Source organism: Salvelinus alpinus, chromosome 7, assembly GCF_045679555.1.
Source record: "Salvelinus alpinus chromosome 7, SLU_Salpinus.1, whole genome shotgun sequence".
NCBI lineage: Eukaryota > Metazoa > Chordata > Actinopteri > Salmoniformes > Salmonidae > Salvelinus > Salvelinus alpinus.
Genome location: NC_092092.1, coordinates 87,463,088 through 87,480,749, shown reverse-complemented (window position 1 = coordinate 87,480,749; position 17,662 = coordinate 87,463,088). Strand labels below are relative to the sequence as shown.

The following is a 17,662-nucleotide window of genomic DNA, read 5'->3' as shown; positions in this document are numbered from 1 at the left end:
AGATCAGGATACTAGAGCAGTATACTAGATCAGGCTACTAGATAAGGATACTTGGCAGGCTACTAGATCAGGATACTAGACCAGGTAACTAGATCGGGTTAGTAGATCAGGATACTAGGCTAGGTTAATAGATTAGGTTACTAGATCAGGTTACTGGATCAGGTTACTAGATCAGGATACTAGATCAGGTTACTAGATCAGGCTACTAGATCAGGTTACTAGATCAGGTTACTAGATCAGGCTACTGACTAGGTTACCAGATCAGGATTCTAGATCAGGTTACTAGATCAGGTTACTAGATCATGACACTAGATCAGATTACTAGACTAGGTTACTAGATCGGGTTACTAGATCAGGTTACTAGATCAGGTTACTAGATCAGGATACTAGAGCAGTATACTAGATCAGGCTACTAGATCGGGATACTTGTCAGGATACTAGATCAGGATACTAGACCAGGTAACTAGATCAGGTTAGTAGATCTGGATACTAGATCAGGTTACTAGATCAGGATACTAGATCAGGTTACACGATCAGGTTACTAGATCATGTTACTAGATCAGGTTATTAGATCAGGTTACCAGATCAGGATACTAGATCAGGTTACTAGATCAGGTTACTAGATCAGAATACTAGATCAGGTTACTAGATCAGGTTACAAGATCAGGATACTAGATCAGGCTACTAGACTAGGTTACTAGATCAGGATACTAGACCAGGCTACTAGATCAGGCTACTAGACCGGGTTACTAGATCGGGTTACTAGATCAGGCTACTAGCTCAGGTTACTCGATCAGGATACTAGATCAGGCTACTAGATCAGGTTACTAGATCAGGTTACTAGATCAGGTTACTAGATCAGGTTACTAGATCAGGTTACTAGATCAGGATACTAGATCAGGTTACTAGATCAGGATACTAGATCAGGTTACTAGATCAGGTTACTAGATCAGGCTACTAGATCAGGTTACTAGATCAAGTTACTAGATCAGGTTACTAGATCAGGCTACTAGATCAGGATACTAGATCAGGTTACTAGATCAGGATACTAGATCAGGATACTAGATCAGGATACTAGATCAGGTTACTAGATCAGGTTACTAGATCAGGTTACTAGATCAGGTTACTAGATCAGGTTACTAGATCAGGATACTAGATCAGGACACTAGATCAGGACACTAGATCAGGACACTAGATCAGGTTACTAGACTAGGCTACTAGATCAGGATACTAGACTAGGTTACTAGATCAGGATACTAGATCAGGATACTAGATCAGGCTACTAGATCAGGCTACTGACTAGGTTACCAGATCAGGATTCTAGATCAGGTTACTAGACTAGGTTACTAGATCGGGTTACTAGATCAGGTTTCTAGATCAGGATACTAGATCAGGATACTAGAGCAGTATACTAGATCAGGCTACTAGATCAGGATACTTGTCAGGCTACTAGATCAGGATACTAGACCAGGTAACTAGATCGGGTTAGTAGATCAGGATACGAGATCAGGTTACTAGGCTAGGTTAATAGATTAGGCTACTAGATCAGGTTACTGGATTAGGTTAATAGATCAGGAAACTACATCAGGTTACTAGATCAGGTTACTAGATCAGGTTACTAGATCAGGTTACTAGATCAGGTTACTAGATCAGAATACTAGATCAGAATACTAGATCAGGTTAATAGATCAGGATACTAGATCAGGAAACAAGATCAGGATACTAGATCAGGCTACTAGATCAGGTTACTAGACTAGGTTACTAGATCAGGATACTAGACCAGGTTACTAGATCAGGTTACTAAATCAGGTTACTAGATCAGGTTACTAGATCAGGTTACTAGACTAGGTTACTAGATCGGGTTACTAGATCGGGTTACTAGATCAGGAAACTAGGCTAGGTTACTAGATTAGGCTACTAGATCAGGTTACTAGATCAGGTTACTAGATCAGGTTACTAGATCAGGTTACTAGATCAGGATACTAGAGCAGTGTACTAGATCAGGCTACTAGATAAGGATACTTGGCAGGCTACTAGATCAGGATACTAGACCAGTTAACTAGATCGGGTTAGTAGATCAGGATACTAGGCTAGGTTAATAGATTAGGTTACTAGATCAGGTTACTGGATCAGGTTACTAGATCAGGATACTAGATCAGGTTACTAGATCAGGCTACTAGATCAGGTTACTAGATCAGGTTACTAGATCAGGATACTAGACTAGGTTACTGGATCAGGTTATTAGATCAGGTTACTAGATCAGGATACTAGATCAGGTTACTAGATCAGGTTACTAGATCAGGTTACTATATCAGGACACTAGATCAGGTTACTAGACTAGTTTACTAGATCAGGTTACTAGATCAGGTTACTAGTCAGGCTACTAGATCAGGTTACAAGATCAGGATACTAGATCAGGCTACTAGATCAGGTTACTAGACTAGGTTACTAGATCAGGATACTAGACCAGGTTACTAAATCAGGATACTAGATCAGGTTACTAGATCAGGTTACTAGATCAGGTTACTAGACTAGGTTACTAGATCAGGATACTAGATCAGGTTACTAGATCGGGTTACTAGATCAGGAGTCTAGGCTAGGTTACTAGATCAGGCTACTAGATCAGGGTACTAGATCAGGTTACTAGATCAGGTTACTAGATCAGGTTACTAGATCAGGTTACTAGATCAGGATACTAGAGCAGTATACTAGATCAGGCTACTAGATCAGGATACTAGATCAGGATACTAGACTAGGTTACTAGATCAGGTTACTAGATCAGGTTACTAGATCAGGATACTAGATCAGGTTACTAGATCAGGTTACTAGATCAGGATACTAGATCAGGACACTAGATCAGGTTACTAGACTAGGTTAATAGATCAGGTTACTAGATCAGGTTACTAGTCAGGCTACTAGATCAGGATACTAGACTAGGTTACTAGATCAGGATACTAGATCAGGATACTAGATCAGGCTACTAGATCAGGCTACTGACTAGGTTACCAGATCAGGATTCTAGATCAGGTTACTAGATCAGGTTACTAGATCATGACACTAGATCAGATTACTAGACTAGGTTACTAGATCGGGTTACTAGATCAGGTTACTAGATCAGGTTACTAGATCAGGATACTAGAGCAGTATACTAGATCAGGCTACTAGATCAGGCTACTAGATCAGGATACTAGACCAGGTAACTAGATCGGGTTAGTAGATCTGGATACTAGATCAGGTTACTAGATCAGGATACTAGATCAGGTTACTAGATCAGGTTACTAAATCAGGATACTAGATCAGGTTACCAGATCAAGATACTAGACCAGGTTACTAGATCAGGTTACTAGATCAGGTTATTAAATCAGGTTACTAGATCAGGATACTAGATCAGGTTACTAGATCAGGTTACTAGATCAGAATACTAGATCAGGTTACTAGATCAGGATACTAGATCAGGTTACAAGATCAGGATACTAGATCAGGCTACTAGATCAGGTTACTAGACTAGGTTACTAGATCAGGATACTAGAAAAGGTTACTACATCAGGATACTAGACCAGGTTACTAGATCAGGTTACTAGATCAGGTTACTAGATCAGGTTACTAGATCAGGTTACTAGATCAGGTTACTAGATCAGGTTACTAGATCAGGATACTAGATCAGGATACTAGACTAGGTTACTAGATCAGGTTACTAGATCAGGATACTAGATCAGGACACTAGATCAGGTTACTAGACTAGGTTACTAGATCATGTTACTAGATCAGGTTACTAGTCAGGGTACTAGATCAGGATACTAGATCAGGATACTAGATCAGGCTACTAGATCAGGCTACTGACTAGGTTACCAGATCAGGATTCTAGATCAGGTTACTAGATCAGGTTATTAGATCATGACACTAGATCAGGTTACTAGAATCAGGATACTAGACCAGGTAACTAAATCGGGTTAGTAGATCTGGATACTAGATCAGGTTACTAGATCAGGATACTAGATCAGGTTACAAGATCAGGTTACCAGATCAAGATACTAGACCAGGTTACTAGATCAGGTTACTAGATCAGGTTATTAGATCAGGTTACTAGATCAGGATACTAGATCAGGTTACTAGATCAGGTTACTAGATCAGGTTACTAGACTAGGTTACTAGATCAGGATACTAGATCAGGATACTAGATCGGGTTACTAGATCAGGATACTAGGCTAGGTTACTAGATTAGGCTATTAGATCAGGTTACTAGATCAGGATACAAGTTCATGTTACTACTAGATCAGGCTACTAGATCAGGTTACTAGATCAGGTTACTAGATCAGGATACTAGATCATGAAACTAGACAGGGTTACTAGATCAGGTTACTAGATCAGGATACTAGATCAGGACACTAGATCAGGTTACTAGACTAGGTTACTAGATCAGGTTACTAGTCAGGGTACTAGATAAGGATACTAGAGCAGGATATTAGATCAGGCTACTAGATCAGGCTACTGACTAGGTTACCAGATCAGGATTCTAGAACAGGTTACTAGATCAGGTTACTAGATCATGACACTAGATCAGGTTACTAGACTAGGTTACTAGATCGGGTTACTAGATCAGGTTTCTAGATCAGGATACTAGACCAGGTTACTAGATCAGGATACTAGATCAGGTTACTAGATCAGGATACTAGATCAGGCTACTAGATCAGGTTACTAGATCAGGTTACTAGGTCAGGCTACAAGATCAGGCTACTAGATCAGGCTACTAGATCAGGTTACTAGATCAGGTTACTAGACTAGGTTACTAGATCAGGTTACTAGATCAGGATGCTAGATCAGGTTACTAGACTAGGTTACTAGTCAGGCTACTAGATCAGGTTACTAGATCAGGTTACTAGACTAGGCTACTAGATCAGGATACTAGATCAGGTTACTTTATCAGGTAACTAGATCAGGTTACTAGATCAGGTTACTAGATCAGGATACTAGATCAGGTTACCAGATCAAGATACTAGACCAGGTTACTAGATCAGGTTACTAGATCAGGTTACTAGATCAGGTTATTAGATCAGGTTACTAGATCAGGATACTAGATCAGATTACTAGATCAGGTTACTAGATCAGAATACTAGATCAGGTTACTAGATCAGGTTACTAGGCCAGGCTACAAGATCAGGCTACTAGATCAGGCTACTAGATCAGGTTACTAGATCAGGTTACTAGATCAGGTTACTAGACTAGGTTACTAGATCAGGTTACTAGATCAGGTTACTAGATCAGGATGCTAGATCAGGTTACTAGACTCGGTTACTAGTCAGGCTACTAGATCAGGTTACTAGATCAGGTTACTAGATCAGGTTACTAGATCAGGATACTAGATCAGGATACTAGACTAGGTTACTAGATCAGGTTACTAGATCAGGATACTAGATCAGGACACTAGATCAGGTTACTAGACTAGGTTACTAGATCATGTTACTAGATCAGGTTACTAGTCAGGGTACTAGATCAGGATACTAGATCAGGATACTAGATCAGGATACTAGATCAGGCTACTAGATCAGGCTACTGACTAGGTTACCAGATCAGGATTCTAGATCAGGTTACTAGATCAGGTTATTAGATCATGACACTAGATCAGGTTACTAGACTAGGTTACTAGATCGGGTTACTAGATCAGGCTACTAGATCAGGATACTAGACCAGGTAACTAGATCGGGTTAGTAGATCAGGATACTAGATCAGGTTACTAGATCAGGTTACCAGATCAAGATACTAGACCAGGTTACTAGATCAGATTACTAGATCAGGTTATTAGATCAGATTACTAGATCAGGATACTAGATCAGGTTACTAGATCAGGTTACTAGATCAGGTTACTAGACTAGGTTACTAGATCAGGATACTAGATCAGGTTACTAGATCGGGTTACTAGATCAGGATACTAGGCTAGGTTACTAGATTAGGCTATTAGATCAGGTTACTAGATCAGGATACAAGTTCATGTTACTACTAGATCAGGCTACTAGATCAGGTTACTAGATCAGGTTACTAGATCAGGATACTAGATCATGAAACTAGACAGGGTTACTAGATCAGGTTACTAGATCAGGATACTAGATCAGGACACTAGATCAGGTTACTAGACTAGGTTACTAGATCAGGTTACTAGTCAGGGTACTAGATAAGGATACTAGAGCAGGATACTAGATCAGGCTACTAGATCAGGCTACTGACTAGGTTACCAGATCAGGATTCTAGAACAGGTTACTAGATCAGGTTACTAGATCATGACACTAGATCAGGTTACTAGACTAGGTTACTAGATCGGGTTACTAGATCAGGATACTAGACCAGGTTACTAGATCAGGATACTAGATCAGGTTACTAGATCAGGCTACTAGATCAGGTTACTAGTCAGGCTACTAGATCAGGTTACAAGATCAGGATACTAGATCAGGCTACTAGATCAGGTTACTAGATCAGGTTACTAGATCAGGTTACTAGAACTAGGTTACTAGATCAGGTTACTAGATCAGGATGCTAGATCAGGTTACTAGACTAGGTTACTAGATCAGGCTACTAGATCAGGTTACTAGATCAGGTTACTAGACTAGGTTACTAGATCAGGATACTAGATCAGGTTACTAGATCGGGTTACTAGATCAGGAGTACTAGGCTCAGGTTACCAGATCAGGCTACTAGATCAGGGTACTAGATCAGGTTACTAGATCAGGTTACTAGATCAGGTTACTAGATCAGGTTACTAGATCAGGATACTAGAGCAGGTATACTAGATCAGGCTACTAGATCAGGATACTAGATCAGGATACTAGATCAGGTTACTAGGTTAGGCTACAAGATCAGGTTACTAGATCAGGTTACTAGATCAGGATACTAGATCAGGTTACTAGACTCAGGTTACTAGATCAGGATACTAGATCAGGACGCTAGATCAGGTTACTAGACTCGGTTACTAGTCAGGCTACTAGATCAGGTTACTAGATCAGGTTACTAGACTAGGCTACTAGATCAGGATACTAGACTCAGGTTACTATATCAGGTATACTAGATCAGGATACTAGATCAGGCTACTAGATCAGGCTACTAGACTAGGTTACCAGATCAGGATACTAGAACAGGTTACTAGATCAGGTTACTAGACCAGGTTACTAAATCAGGTCACTAGATCAGGTTACTAGACTAGGTTACTAGATCAGGATTCTAGAAAAGGTTACTAGATCAGGATACTAGACCAGGTTACTAGATCAGGATACTAGAGCAGGTATACTAGATCAGGCTACTAGATCAGGCTACTAGATCAGGATACTAGACCAGGTAACTAGATCGGGTTACTAGATCAGGATACTAGATCCGGACACTAGATCAGGTTACTAGACTCAGGTTACTACGATCAGGTTACTAGATCAGGTTACTAAATCAGGATACTAGATCAGGTTACCAGATCAAGATACTAGACCAGGTTACTAGATCAGGTTACTAGATCAGGTTATTAAATCAGGTTACTAGATCAGGATACTAGATCAGGTTACTAGATCAGGTTACTAGATCATGAATACTAGATCAGGTTACTAGACTCAGGATACTAGATCAGGTTACAAGATCAGGATACTAGATCAGGCTACTAGATCAGGTTACTAGACTCAGGTTACTAGATCAGGATACTACGATCAGGTTACTACATCAGGATACTAGACCAGGTTACTAGATCAGGTTACTAGATCAGGTTACTAGATCAGGATACTAGATCAGGTTACCAGATCAAGATACTAGACCAGGTTACTAGATCAGGTTACTAGATCAGGTTATTTGATCAGGTTACTAGATCAGGATACTAGATCAGGTTACTAGATCAGGATACTAGATCAGGATACTAGACTAGGTTACTAGATCAGGTTACTAGATCAGGATACTAGATCAGGACACTAGATCAGGTTACTAGACTAGGTTACTAGATCATGTTACTAGATCAGGTTACTAGTCAGGGTACTAGATCAGGATACTAGATCAGGATACTAGATCAGGCTACTAGATCAGGCTACTGACTAGGTTACCAGATCAGGATTCTAGATCAGGTTACTAGATCAGGTTATTAGATCATGACACTAGATCAGGTTACTAGACTAGGTTACTAGATCGGGTTACTAGATCAGGCTACTAGATCAGGATACTAGACCAGGTAACTAGATCGGGTTAGTAGATCAGGATACTAGATCAGGTTACTAGATCAGGATACTAGATCAGGTTACAAGATCAGGTTACCAGATCAAGATACTAGACCAGGTTACTAGATCAGGTTACTAGATCAGGTTATTAGATCAGGTTACTAGATCAGGATACTAGATCAGGTTACTAGATCAGGTTACTAGATCAGGTTACTAGACTAGGTTACTAGATCAGGATACTAGATCAGGATACTAGATCGGGTTACTAGATCAGGATACTAGGCTAGGTTACTAGATTAGGCTATTAGATCAGGTTACTAGATCAGGATACAAGTTCATGTTACTACTAGATCAGGCTACTAGATCAGGTTACTAGATCAGGTTACTAGATCAGGATACTAGATCATGAAACTAGACAGGGTTACTAGATCAGGTTACTAGATCAGGATACTAGATCAGGACACTAGATCAGGTTACTAGACTAGGTTACTAGATCAGGTTACTAGTCAGGGTACTAGATAAGGATACTAGAGCAGGATATTAGATCAGGCTACTAGATCAGGCTACTGACTAGGTTACCAGATCAGGATTCTAGAACAGGTTACTAGATCAGGTTACTAGATCATGACACTAGATCAGGTTACTAGACTAGGTTACTAGATCGGGTTACTAGATCAGGTTTCTAGATCAGGATACTAGACCAGGTTACTAGATCAGGATACTAGATCAGGTTACTAGATCAGGATACTAGATCAGGCTACTAGATCAGGTTACTAGATCAGGTTACTAGGTCAGGCTACAAGATCAGGCTACTAGATCAGGCTACTAGATCAGTTTACTAGATGAGGTTACTAGATCAGGTTACTAGACTAGGTTACTAGATCAGGTTACTAGATCAGGATGCTAGATCAGGTTACTAGACTAGGTTACTAGTCAGGCTACTAGATCAGGTTACTAGATCAGGTTACTAGACTAGGCTACTAGATCAGGATACTAGATCAGGTTACTTTATCAGGTAACTAGATCAGGTTACTAGATCAGGATACTAGATCAGGTTACCAGATCAAGATACTAGACCAGGTTACTAGATCAGGTTACTAGATCAGGTTACTAGATCAGGTTATTAGATCAGGTTACTAGATCAGGATACTAGATCAGATTACTAGATCAGGTTACTAGATCAGAATACTAGATCAGGTTACTAGATCAGGTTACTAGGCCAGGCTAAAGATCAGGCTACTAGATCAGGCTACTAGATCAGGTTACTAGATCAGGTTACTAGATCAGGTTACTAGACTAGGTTACTAGATCAGGTTACTAGATCAGGTTACTAGATCAGGATGCTAGATCAGGTTACTAGACTCGGTTACTAGTCAGGCTACTAGATCAGGTTACTAGATCAGGTTACTAGATCAGGTTACTAGATCAGGATACTAGATCAGGATACTAGACTAGGTTACTAGATCAGGTTACTAGATCAGGATACTAGATCAGGACACTAGATCAGGTTACTAGACTAGGTTACTAGATCATTTTACTAGATCAGGTTACTAGTCAGGGTACTAGATCAGGATACTAGATCAGGATACTAGATCAGGATACTAGATCAGGCTACTAGATCAGGCTACTGACTAGGTTACCAGATCAGGATTCTAGATCAGGTTACTAGATCAGGTTATTAGATCATGACACTAGATCAGGTTACTAGACTAGGTTACTAGATCGGGTTACTAGATCAGGCTACTAGATCAGGATACTAGACCAGGTAACTAGATCGGGTTAGTAGATCAGGATACTAGATCAGGTTACTAGATCAGGATACTAGATCAGGTTACAAGATCAGGTTACCAGATCAAGATACTAGACCAGGTTACTAGATCAGATTACTAGATCAGGTTATTAGATCAGGTTACTAGATCAGGATACTAGATCAGGTTACTAGATCAGGTTACTAGATCAGGTTACTAGACTAGGTTACTAGATCAGGATACTAGATCAGGTTACTAGATCGGGTTACTAGATCAGGATACTAGGCTAGGTTACTAGATTAGGCTATTAGATCAGGTTACTAGATCAGGATACAAGTTCATGTTACTACTAGATCAGGCTACTAGATCAGGTTACTAGATCAGGTTACTAGATCAGGATACTAGATCATGAAACTAGACAGGGTTACTAGATCAGGTTACTAGATCAGGATACTAGATCAGGACACTAGATCAGGTTACTAGACTAGGTTACTAGATCAGGTTACTAGTCAGGGTACTAGATAAGGATACTAGAGCAGGATACTAGATCAGGCTACTAGATCAGGCTACTGACTAGGTTACCAGATCAGGATTCTAGAACAGGTTACTAGATCAGGTTACTAGATCATGACACTAGATCAGGTTACTAGACTAGGTTACTAGATCGGGTTACTAGATCAGGATACTAGACCAGGTTACTAGATCAGGATACTAGATCAGGTTACTAGATCAGGATACTAGATCAGGCTACTAGATCAGGTTACTAGATCAGGTTACTAGGTCAGGCTACAAGATCAGGCTACTAGATCAGGCTACTAGATCAGGTTACTAGATCAGGTTACTAGATCAGGTTACTAGACTAGGTTACTAGATCAGGTTACTAGATCAGGATGCTAGATCAGGTTACTAGACTAGGTTACTAGTCAGGCTACTAGATCAGGTTACTAGATCAGGTTACTAGACTAGGCTACTAGATCAGGATACTAGATCAGGTTACTTTATCAGGTAACTAGATCAGGTTACTAGATCAGGTTACTAGATCAGGATACTAGATCAGGTTACCAGATCAAGATACTAGACCAGGTTACTAGATCAGGTTACTAGATCAGGTTACTAGATCAGGTTATTAGATCAGGTTACTAGATCAGGATACTAGATCAGGTTACTAGATCAGGTTACTAGATCAGAATACTAGATCAGGTTACTAGATCAGGTTACTAGGCCAGGCTACAAGATCAGGCTACTAGATCAGGTTACTAGATCAGGTTACTAGATCAGGTTACTAGACTAGGTTACTAGATCAGGTTACTAGATCAGGATGCTAGATCAGGTTACTAGACTCGGTTACTAGTCAGGCTACTAGATCAGGTTACTAGATCAGGTTACTAGACTAGGCTACTAGATCAGGATACTAGATCAGGTTACTTTATCAGGTAACTAGATCAGGTTACTAGATCAGGTTACTAGATCAGGTTACTAGACTAGGTTACTAGATCAGGATACTAGAAAAGGTTACTAGATCAGGATACTAGACCAGGTTACTAAATCAGGTTACTAGATCAGGTTACTAGACTAGGTTACTAGATCAGGATTCTAGAAAAGGTTACTAGATCAGGATACTAGACCAGGTTACTAGATCAGGTTACTAGATCAGGTTACTAGATCAGGTTACTAGATCAGGATACTAGATCAGGATACTAGAATAGGTTACTAGATCAGGTTACTAGATCAGGATACTAGATCCGGACACTAGATCAGGTTACTAGACTAGGTTACTAGATCATGTTACTAGATCAGGTTACTAGTCAGGGTACTAGATCAGGATACTAGATCAGGATACTAGATCAGGATACTAGATCAGGCTACTAGATCAGGCTACTGACTAGGTTACCAGATCAGGATTCTAGATCAGGTTACTAGATCAGGTTACTAGATCATGACACTAGATCAGGTTACTAGACTAGGTTACTAGATCGGGTTACTAGATCAGGCTACTAGATCAGGATACTAGACCAGGTAACTAGATCGGGTTAGTAGATCAGGATACTAGATCAGGTTACTAGATCAGGATACTAGATCAGGTTACAAGATCAGGTTACTAGATCAGGTTACTAGATCAGGATACTAGATCAGGTTACCAGATCAAGATACTAGACCAGGTTACTAGATCAGGTTACTAGATCAGGTTATTTGATCAGGTTACTAGATCAGGATACTAGATCAGGTTACTAGATCAGGTTACTAGATCAGGTTACTAGACTAGGTTACTAGATCAGGATACTAGATCAGGATACTAGATCGGGTTACTAGATCAGGATACTAGGCTAGGTTACTAGATTAGGCTACTAGATCAGGTTACTAGATCAGGATACTAGTTCATGTTACTACTAGATCAGGCTACTAGATCAGGTTACTAGATCAGGTTACTAGATCAGGATACTAGATCAGGAAACTAGACAGGGTTACTAGATCAGGTTACTAGATCAGGATACTAGATCAGGACACTAGATCAGGTTACTAGACTAGGTTACTAGATCAGGTTACTAGTCAGGGTACTAGATAAGGATACTAGATCAGGATACTAGATCAGGCTACTAGATCAGGCTACTGACTAGGTTACCAGATCAGGATTCTAGAACAGGTTACTAGATCAGGTTACTAGACTAGGTTACTAGATCGGGTTACTAGATCAGGTTTCTAGATCAGGATATTAGACCAGGTTACTAGATCAGGATACTAGATCAGGTTACTAGATCAGGATACTAGATCAGGCTACTAGATCAGGTTACTAGATCAGGTTACTAGGTCAGGCTACAAGATCAGGCTACTAGATCAGGCTACTAGATCAGGTTACTAGATCAGGTTACTAGACTAGGTTACTAGATCAGGTTACTAGATCAGGATGCTAGATTAGGTTACTAGACTAGGTTACTAGTCAGGCTACTAGATCAGGTTACTAGATCAGGTTACTAGACTAGGCTACTAGATCAGGATACTAGATCAGGTTACTTTATCAGGTAACTAGATCAGGTTACTAGATCAGGTTACTAGATCAGGATACTAGACCGGGTTACTAGATCGGGTTACTAGATCGGGATACTAGATCAGGTTACTAGATCAGGTTACTAGATATGAATACAAGATCAGGTTACTAGATCAGGTTACTAGATCAGGATACTAGATCAGGATACTAGATCAGGTTACTAGATCAGGTTACTAGATCAGGATACTAGATCAGGATACTAGATCAGGTTACTAGATCAGGTTACTAGATCAGGATACTAGATCAGGAAACTAGACTAGGTTACTAGATCAGGATACTAGATCAGGTTACTAGATCAGGATACTAGACCGGGTTACTAGATCGGGTTACTATATCAGGATACTAGATCAGGATACTAGATCAGGTTACTAGATCAGGTTACTAGATCAGGTTACTAGATCAGGATACTATTCTAGGTTACTAGATCAGGATACTAGATCAGGTTACTAGATCAGGATACTATTCTAGGTTACTAGATAAGGATACTAGATCAGGTTACTAGATCAGGATACTAGATCATTTTACTAGATCAGGATACTAGATCAGGTTACTATATCAAGTTACTAGTTTAGGATACTTGTCAGGCTACTAGATAAAGCTACTAGATCAGGATACTAGACCAGGTTACTAGATTGGGTTACTAGATCAGGATACTAGATCAGGATACTAGATCAGGACACTAGATCAGGTTACAAGATCAGGTTACTAGATCAGGTTACTAGATCAGGATACTAGATCAGGTTACTAGATCAATATACTAGACCAGGTTACTAGATCAGGTTACTAGATCAGGTTACTAGATCAGGTTACTAGATCAGGTTACTAGATCAGGATACTAGATTAGGTTACTAGATCGGGTTACTAGATCAGGATACTAGATCAGGTTACTAGATCAGGATACTAGATCAGGATACTAGATCAGGATACTAGATCAGGAAACTAGACTAGGTTACTAGATCAGGATACTAGATCAGGTTACTAGATCAGGATAGTAGACCGGGTTACTAGATCGGGTTACTAGATCAGGATACTAGATCAGGTTACTATATCAAGTTACTAGATCAGGATACTTGTCAGGCTACTAGATCAGGTTACTAGATCAGGATACTAGATCAGGTTACTAGATCAGGATACTAGAGCAGGATACTAGATCAGGCTACTAGATCAGAATACTAGAACAGGATACTAGATCAGGTTACTAGATCGGGTTACTAAAGCAGGATACTAGATCAGGCTACTAGATCAGGATACTTGTCAGGCTACTAGATCAGGATACTAGACCAGGTTACTAGATCGGGTTACTAGATCAGGATACTAGATCAGGTTACTAGATCAGGTTACAAGATCAGGTTACTAGATCAGGTTACTAGATCAGGTTACTAGATCAAGATACTAGACCAGGTTACTAGATCAGGATTCTAGATCAGGTTACTAGATCAGGTTACTAGATCATGACACTAGATCAGGTTACTAGACTAGGTTACTAGATCGGGTTACTAGATCAGGCTACTAGATCAGGATACTAGACCAGGTAACTAGATCGGGTTAGTAGATCAGGATACTAGATCAGGTTACTAGATCAGGATACTAGATCAGGTTACAAGATCAGGTTACTAGATCAGGATACTAGATCAGGTTACCAGATCAAGATACTAGACCAGGTTACTAGATCAGGTTACTAGATCAGGTTATTTTATCAGGTTACTAGATCAGGATACTAGATCAGGTTACTAGATCAGGTTACTAGACTAGGTTACTAGACCAGGATACTAGATCAGGTTACTAGATCAGGATACTATTCTAGGTTACTAGATCAGGATACTAGATCAGGTTACTAGATCATTTTACTAGATCAGGATACTAGATCAGGTTACTATATCAAGTTACTAGATCAGGATACTTGTCAGGCTACTAGATCAGGTTACTAGATCAGGATACTAGATCAGGTTACTAGATCAGGATACTAGAGCAGGATACTAGATCAGGCTACTCGATCAGGATACTTGTCAGGCTACTAGATCAGGATACTAGACCAGGTTACTAGATCGGGTTACTAGATCAGGATACTAGATCAGGTTACTTGATCAGGATACTAGATCAGGTTACAAGATCAGGTTACTAGATCAGGTTACTAGATCAGGATACTAGATCAGGTTACTAGATCAGGCTACTAGATCAGGTTACTAGATCAGGATACTAGATCAGGTTACTAGATCAGGCTACTAGATCAGGTTACTAGATCAGGATACTTGATTGGTCCAGAGGGAGACTGAGATGTTATAACCTACTTTATTGGTCCAGAGGGAGACTGAGATGTTATGACCTACCTGATTGGTCCAGAGGGAGACTGAGATGTTATGACCTACCTGATTGGTCCAGCGGGAGACTGAGATGTTATGACCTACCTGATTGGTCAAGAGGGAGACTGAGATGTTCCTATTACAAGCCACAACATTGCAGTCATATTTTCACTCTTCATTGCTTCTATAATTTGTTTTTAATATGGTCATATTGGCGATGAGAGAGGCTCTTGGGGCTGGAATGGTCACATAAAACATTTAAAAAGCATTTTGATAAGTAGGCCAGTTATGGTGAGAGGATGACCGGTACCTGTGAATTGATGTCTGAGAGGTGAGAGAGGCTATTGGTTAACTGGGCTTTGTCTCCATCTGAGAGGTGAGATAGGCTATTGGTTAACTAGGATATGTCTCCATCTGAGAGGTGAGAGAGGCTATTGGTTAACTGGGATATGTCTCCATCTGAGAGGTGAGAGAGGCTATTGGTTAACTGGGATATGTCTCCATCTGAGAGGTGAGAGGCTATTGGTTAACTGGGATATGTCTCCATCTGAGAGGTGAGAGAGGCTATTGGTTAAATGGGATATATCTCCATCTGAGGGGAGAGAGAGGTTATTGGTTAACTGGGATATGTCTCCATCTGAGAGGTGAGAGAGAGAGGAGAGAGAGGCTATTGGTTAACTGGGCTTTGTCTCCATCTGAGAGGTGAGAGAGGTTATTGGTTAACTGGGATATGTCTCCATCTGAGAGGTGAGAGAGGCTATTGGTTAACTGGGATATGTCTCCATCTGAGAGGAGAGAGAGGATCATGGGAATGGTATCATCACGTAAAACCTACATCAATAACTTTGAAGAGTGTTATTGTTGCTCAGGATGGAGGAAGAAAAGCGACATCAACAACTGTGTCAGTCATTCATTTTACAGTAAGTACAACTTTGTTACACAAGTCCTTTGTGAATCTTCTCATCCTTTCCTGTCTACCTTCACAACACTCACCCCAAACATGTTGACAAGGAGGCTAATCTTGGTGGGAGGTAGACTGGAACCTGTGAAGAGTGACATCGTTCAGGAAGTTGATTTAACAAGGAAAGTCACGGAGAACACATTCCTTCTTACAGTAATAACATTATATCCGTGTCAAGACTTGTCAAACAGAGTTATTTTTTGGCTGTGGGCCTCTGATCAACTTTCCTGTCATATTGTCATGATTCATTGCTTCTAGAATAAATAAAAAAGATTGACATAATTATTGGCGATGAGAGAGATTCTTGGGGCTGGTGTGGTCACATAAAACATATATACAATGTTTTGATAAGTAGGCCAGTTGTGATAAGAGGAAGACCGGTATCTGTGAAGAGTTACATCATTCAGGAAGTTAAATTAACAAGGAAAGTCACGGAGAACACATTCTTTATTACAGTAATAACATTATATCCGTGTAAAGACTTATTTAATTTAAAAACTTTATTTAACTAGGCAATTGTAATGGAATTCTTTGTCCTCCTCTGACGAGGAGTAAGAATTGTCGGACCAAGATGCACCGTGGTAAGTATCCATGTTTAAATAGAATACTTGAAACAAACAAACAAAATCACGAATAAACGAACAAACACGAAACAGTCCCGTATGGTAAACAGGAACACACGAACAGGAACAATCACCCACAACCCACAATACAAAACAGGCTACCTAAATATGGCTCCCAATCAGAGACAACGACTAACACCTGCCTCTGATTGAGAACCATATCAGGCCAAACACATAGAAATAGACAAACTAGACAAACAACATAGAATGCCCACTCAGATCACACCCTGACCAAACAAAACATAGAAACATACAAAGCAAACTATGGTCAGGGCGTGACAGCAATTCAGTTAAGAACAAAATCTTATTTTCATTGATGGCCTAGGAACAGTGGGTCAACAACCTTGTTGAGGGGCAGAGGGACAGATTTTAACCTTGTCAGCTCAGGGATTCAATCCGGCAACCTTTCAGTTCCTAGTCCAACTCTCTAACCACCAAGCTACCTGCTGGTTACTAGTCCAACTCTCTAACCACCAAGCTACCTGCCAACTTGTCACATAACCAGAGTTATTTTTTGGCTGTGGACCTCCGATCAACTTTGCAGTCATATTTTCATGCTTCATTGCTTCTATATTTTTTTTAAAGATTGACATAATTATTGCGATGATAGAGGCTCTTGGGGCTGGAATGGTCACATAAAACATATAAAAAGCATTTTGATAATTAGGCCAGTTATGAAGAGAGGAAGACCGGTACCTGTGAATTGATGTCCAGGAAACGTGTTTAAGGAAATATGTTGAATGGTTGGCATCTGTCACGGACACTAAACATTCTTGATACTCAGGATAGAGGGAGAAGACAGATGCCAGTAAGGAGTGA

General features: G+C 40.1%; 1 protein-coding gene across 1 annotated transcript in view; it reads right to left on the bottom strand.

The window, feature by feature from the left end:
- LOC139581958 (cis-aconitate decarboxylase-like) overlaps window positions 1–17,662 on the bottom strand; it is a 37,664-nt gene that overhangs the window by 12,796 nt on the left and 7,206 nt on the right. The gene's annotated exons all lie outside the window — the stretch shown is intronic.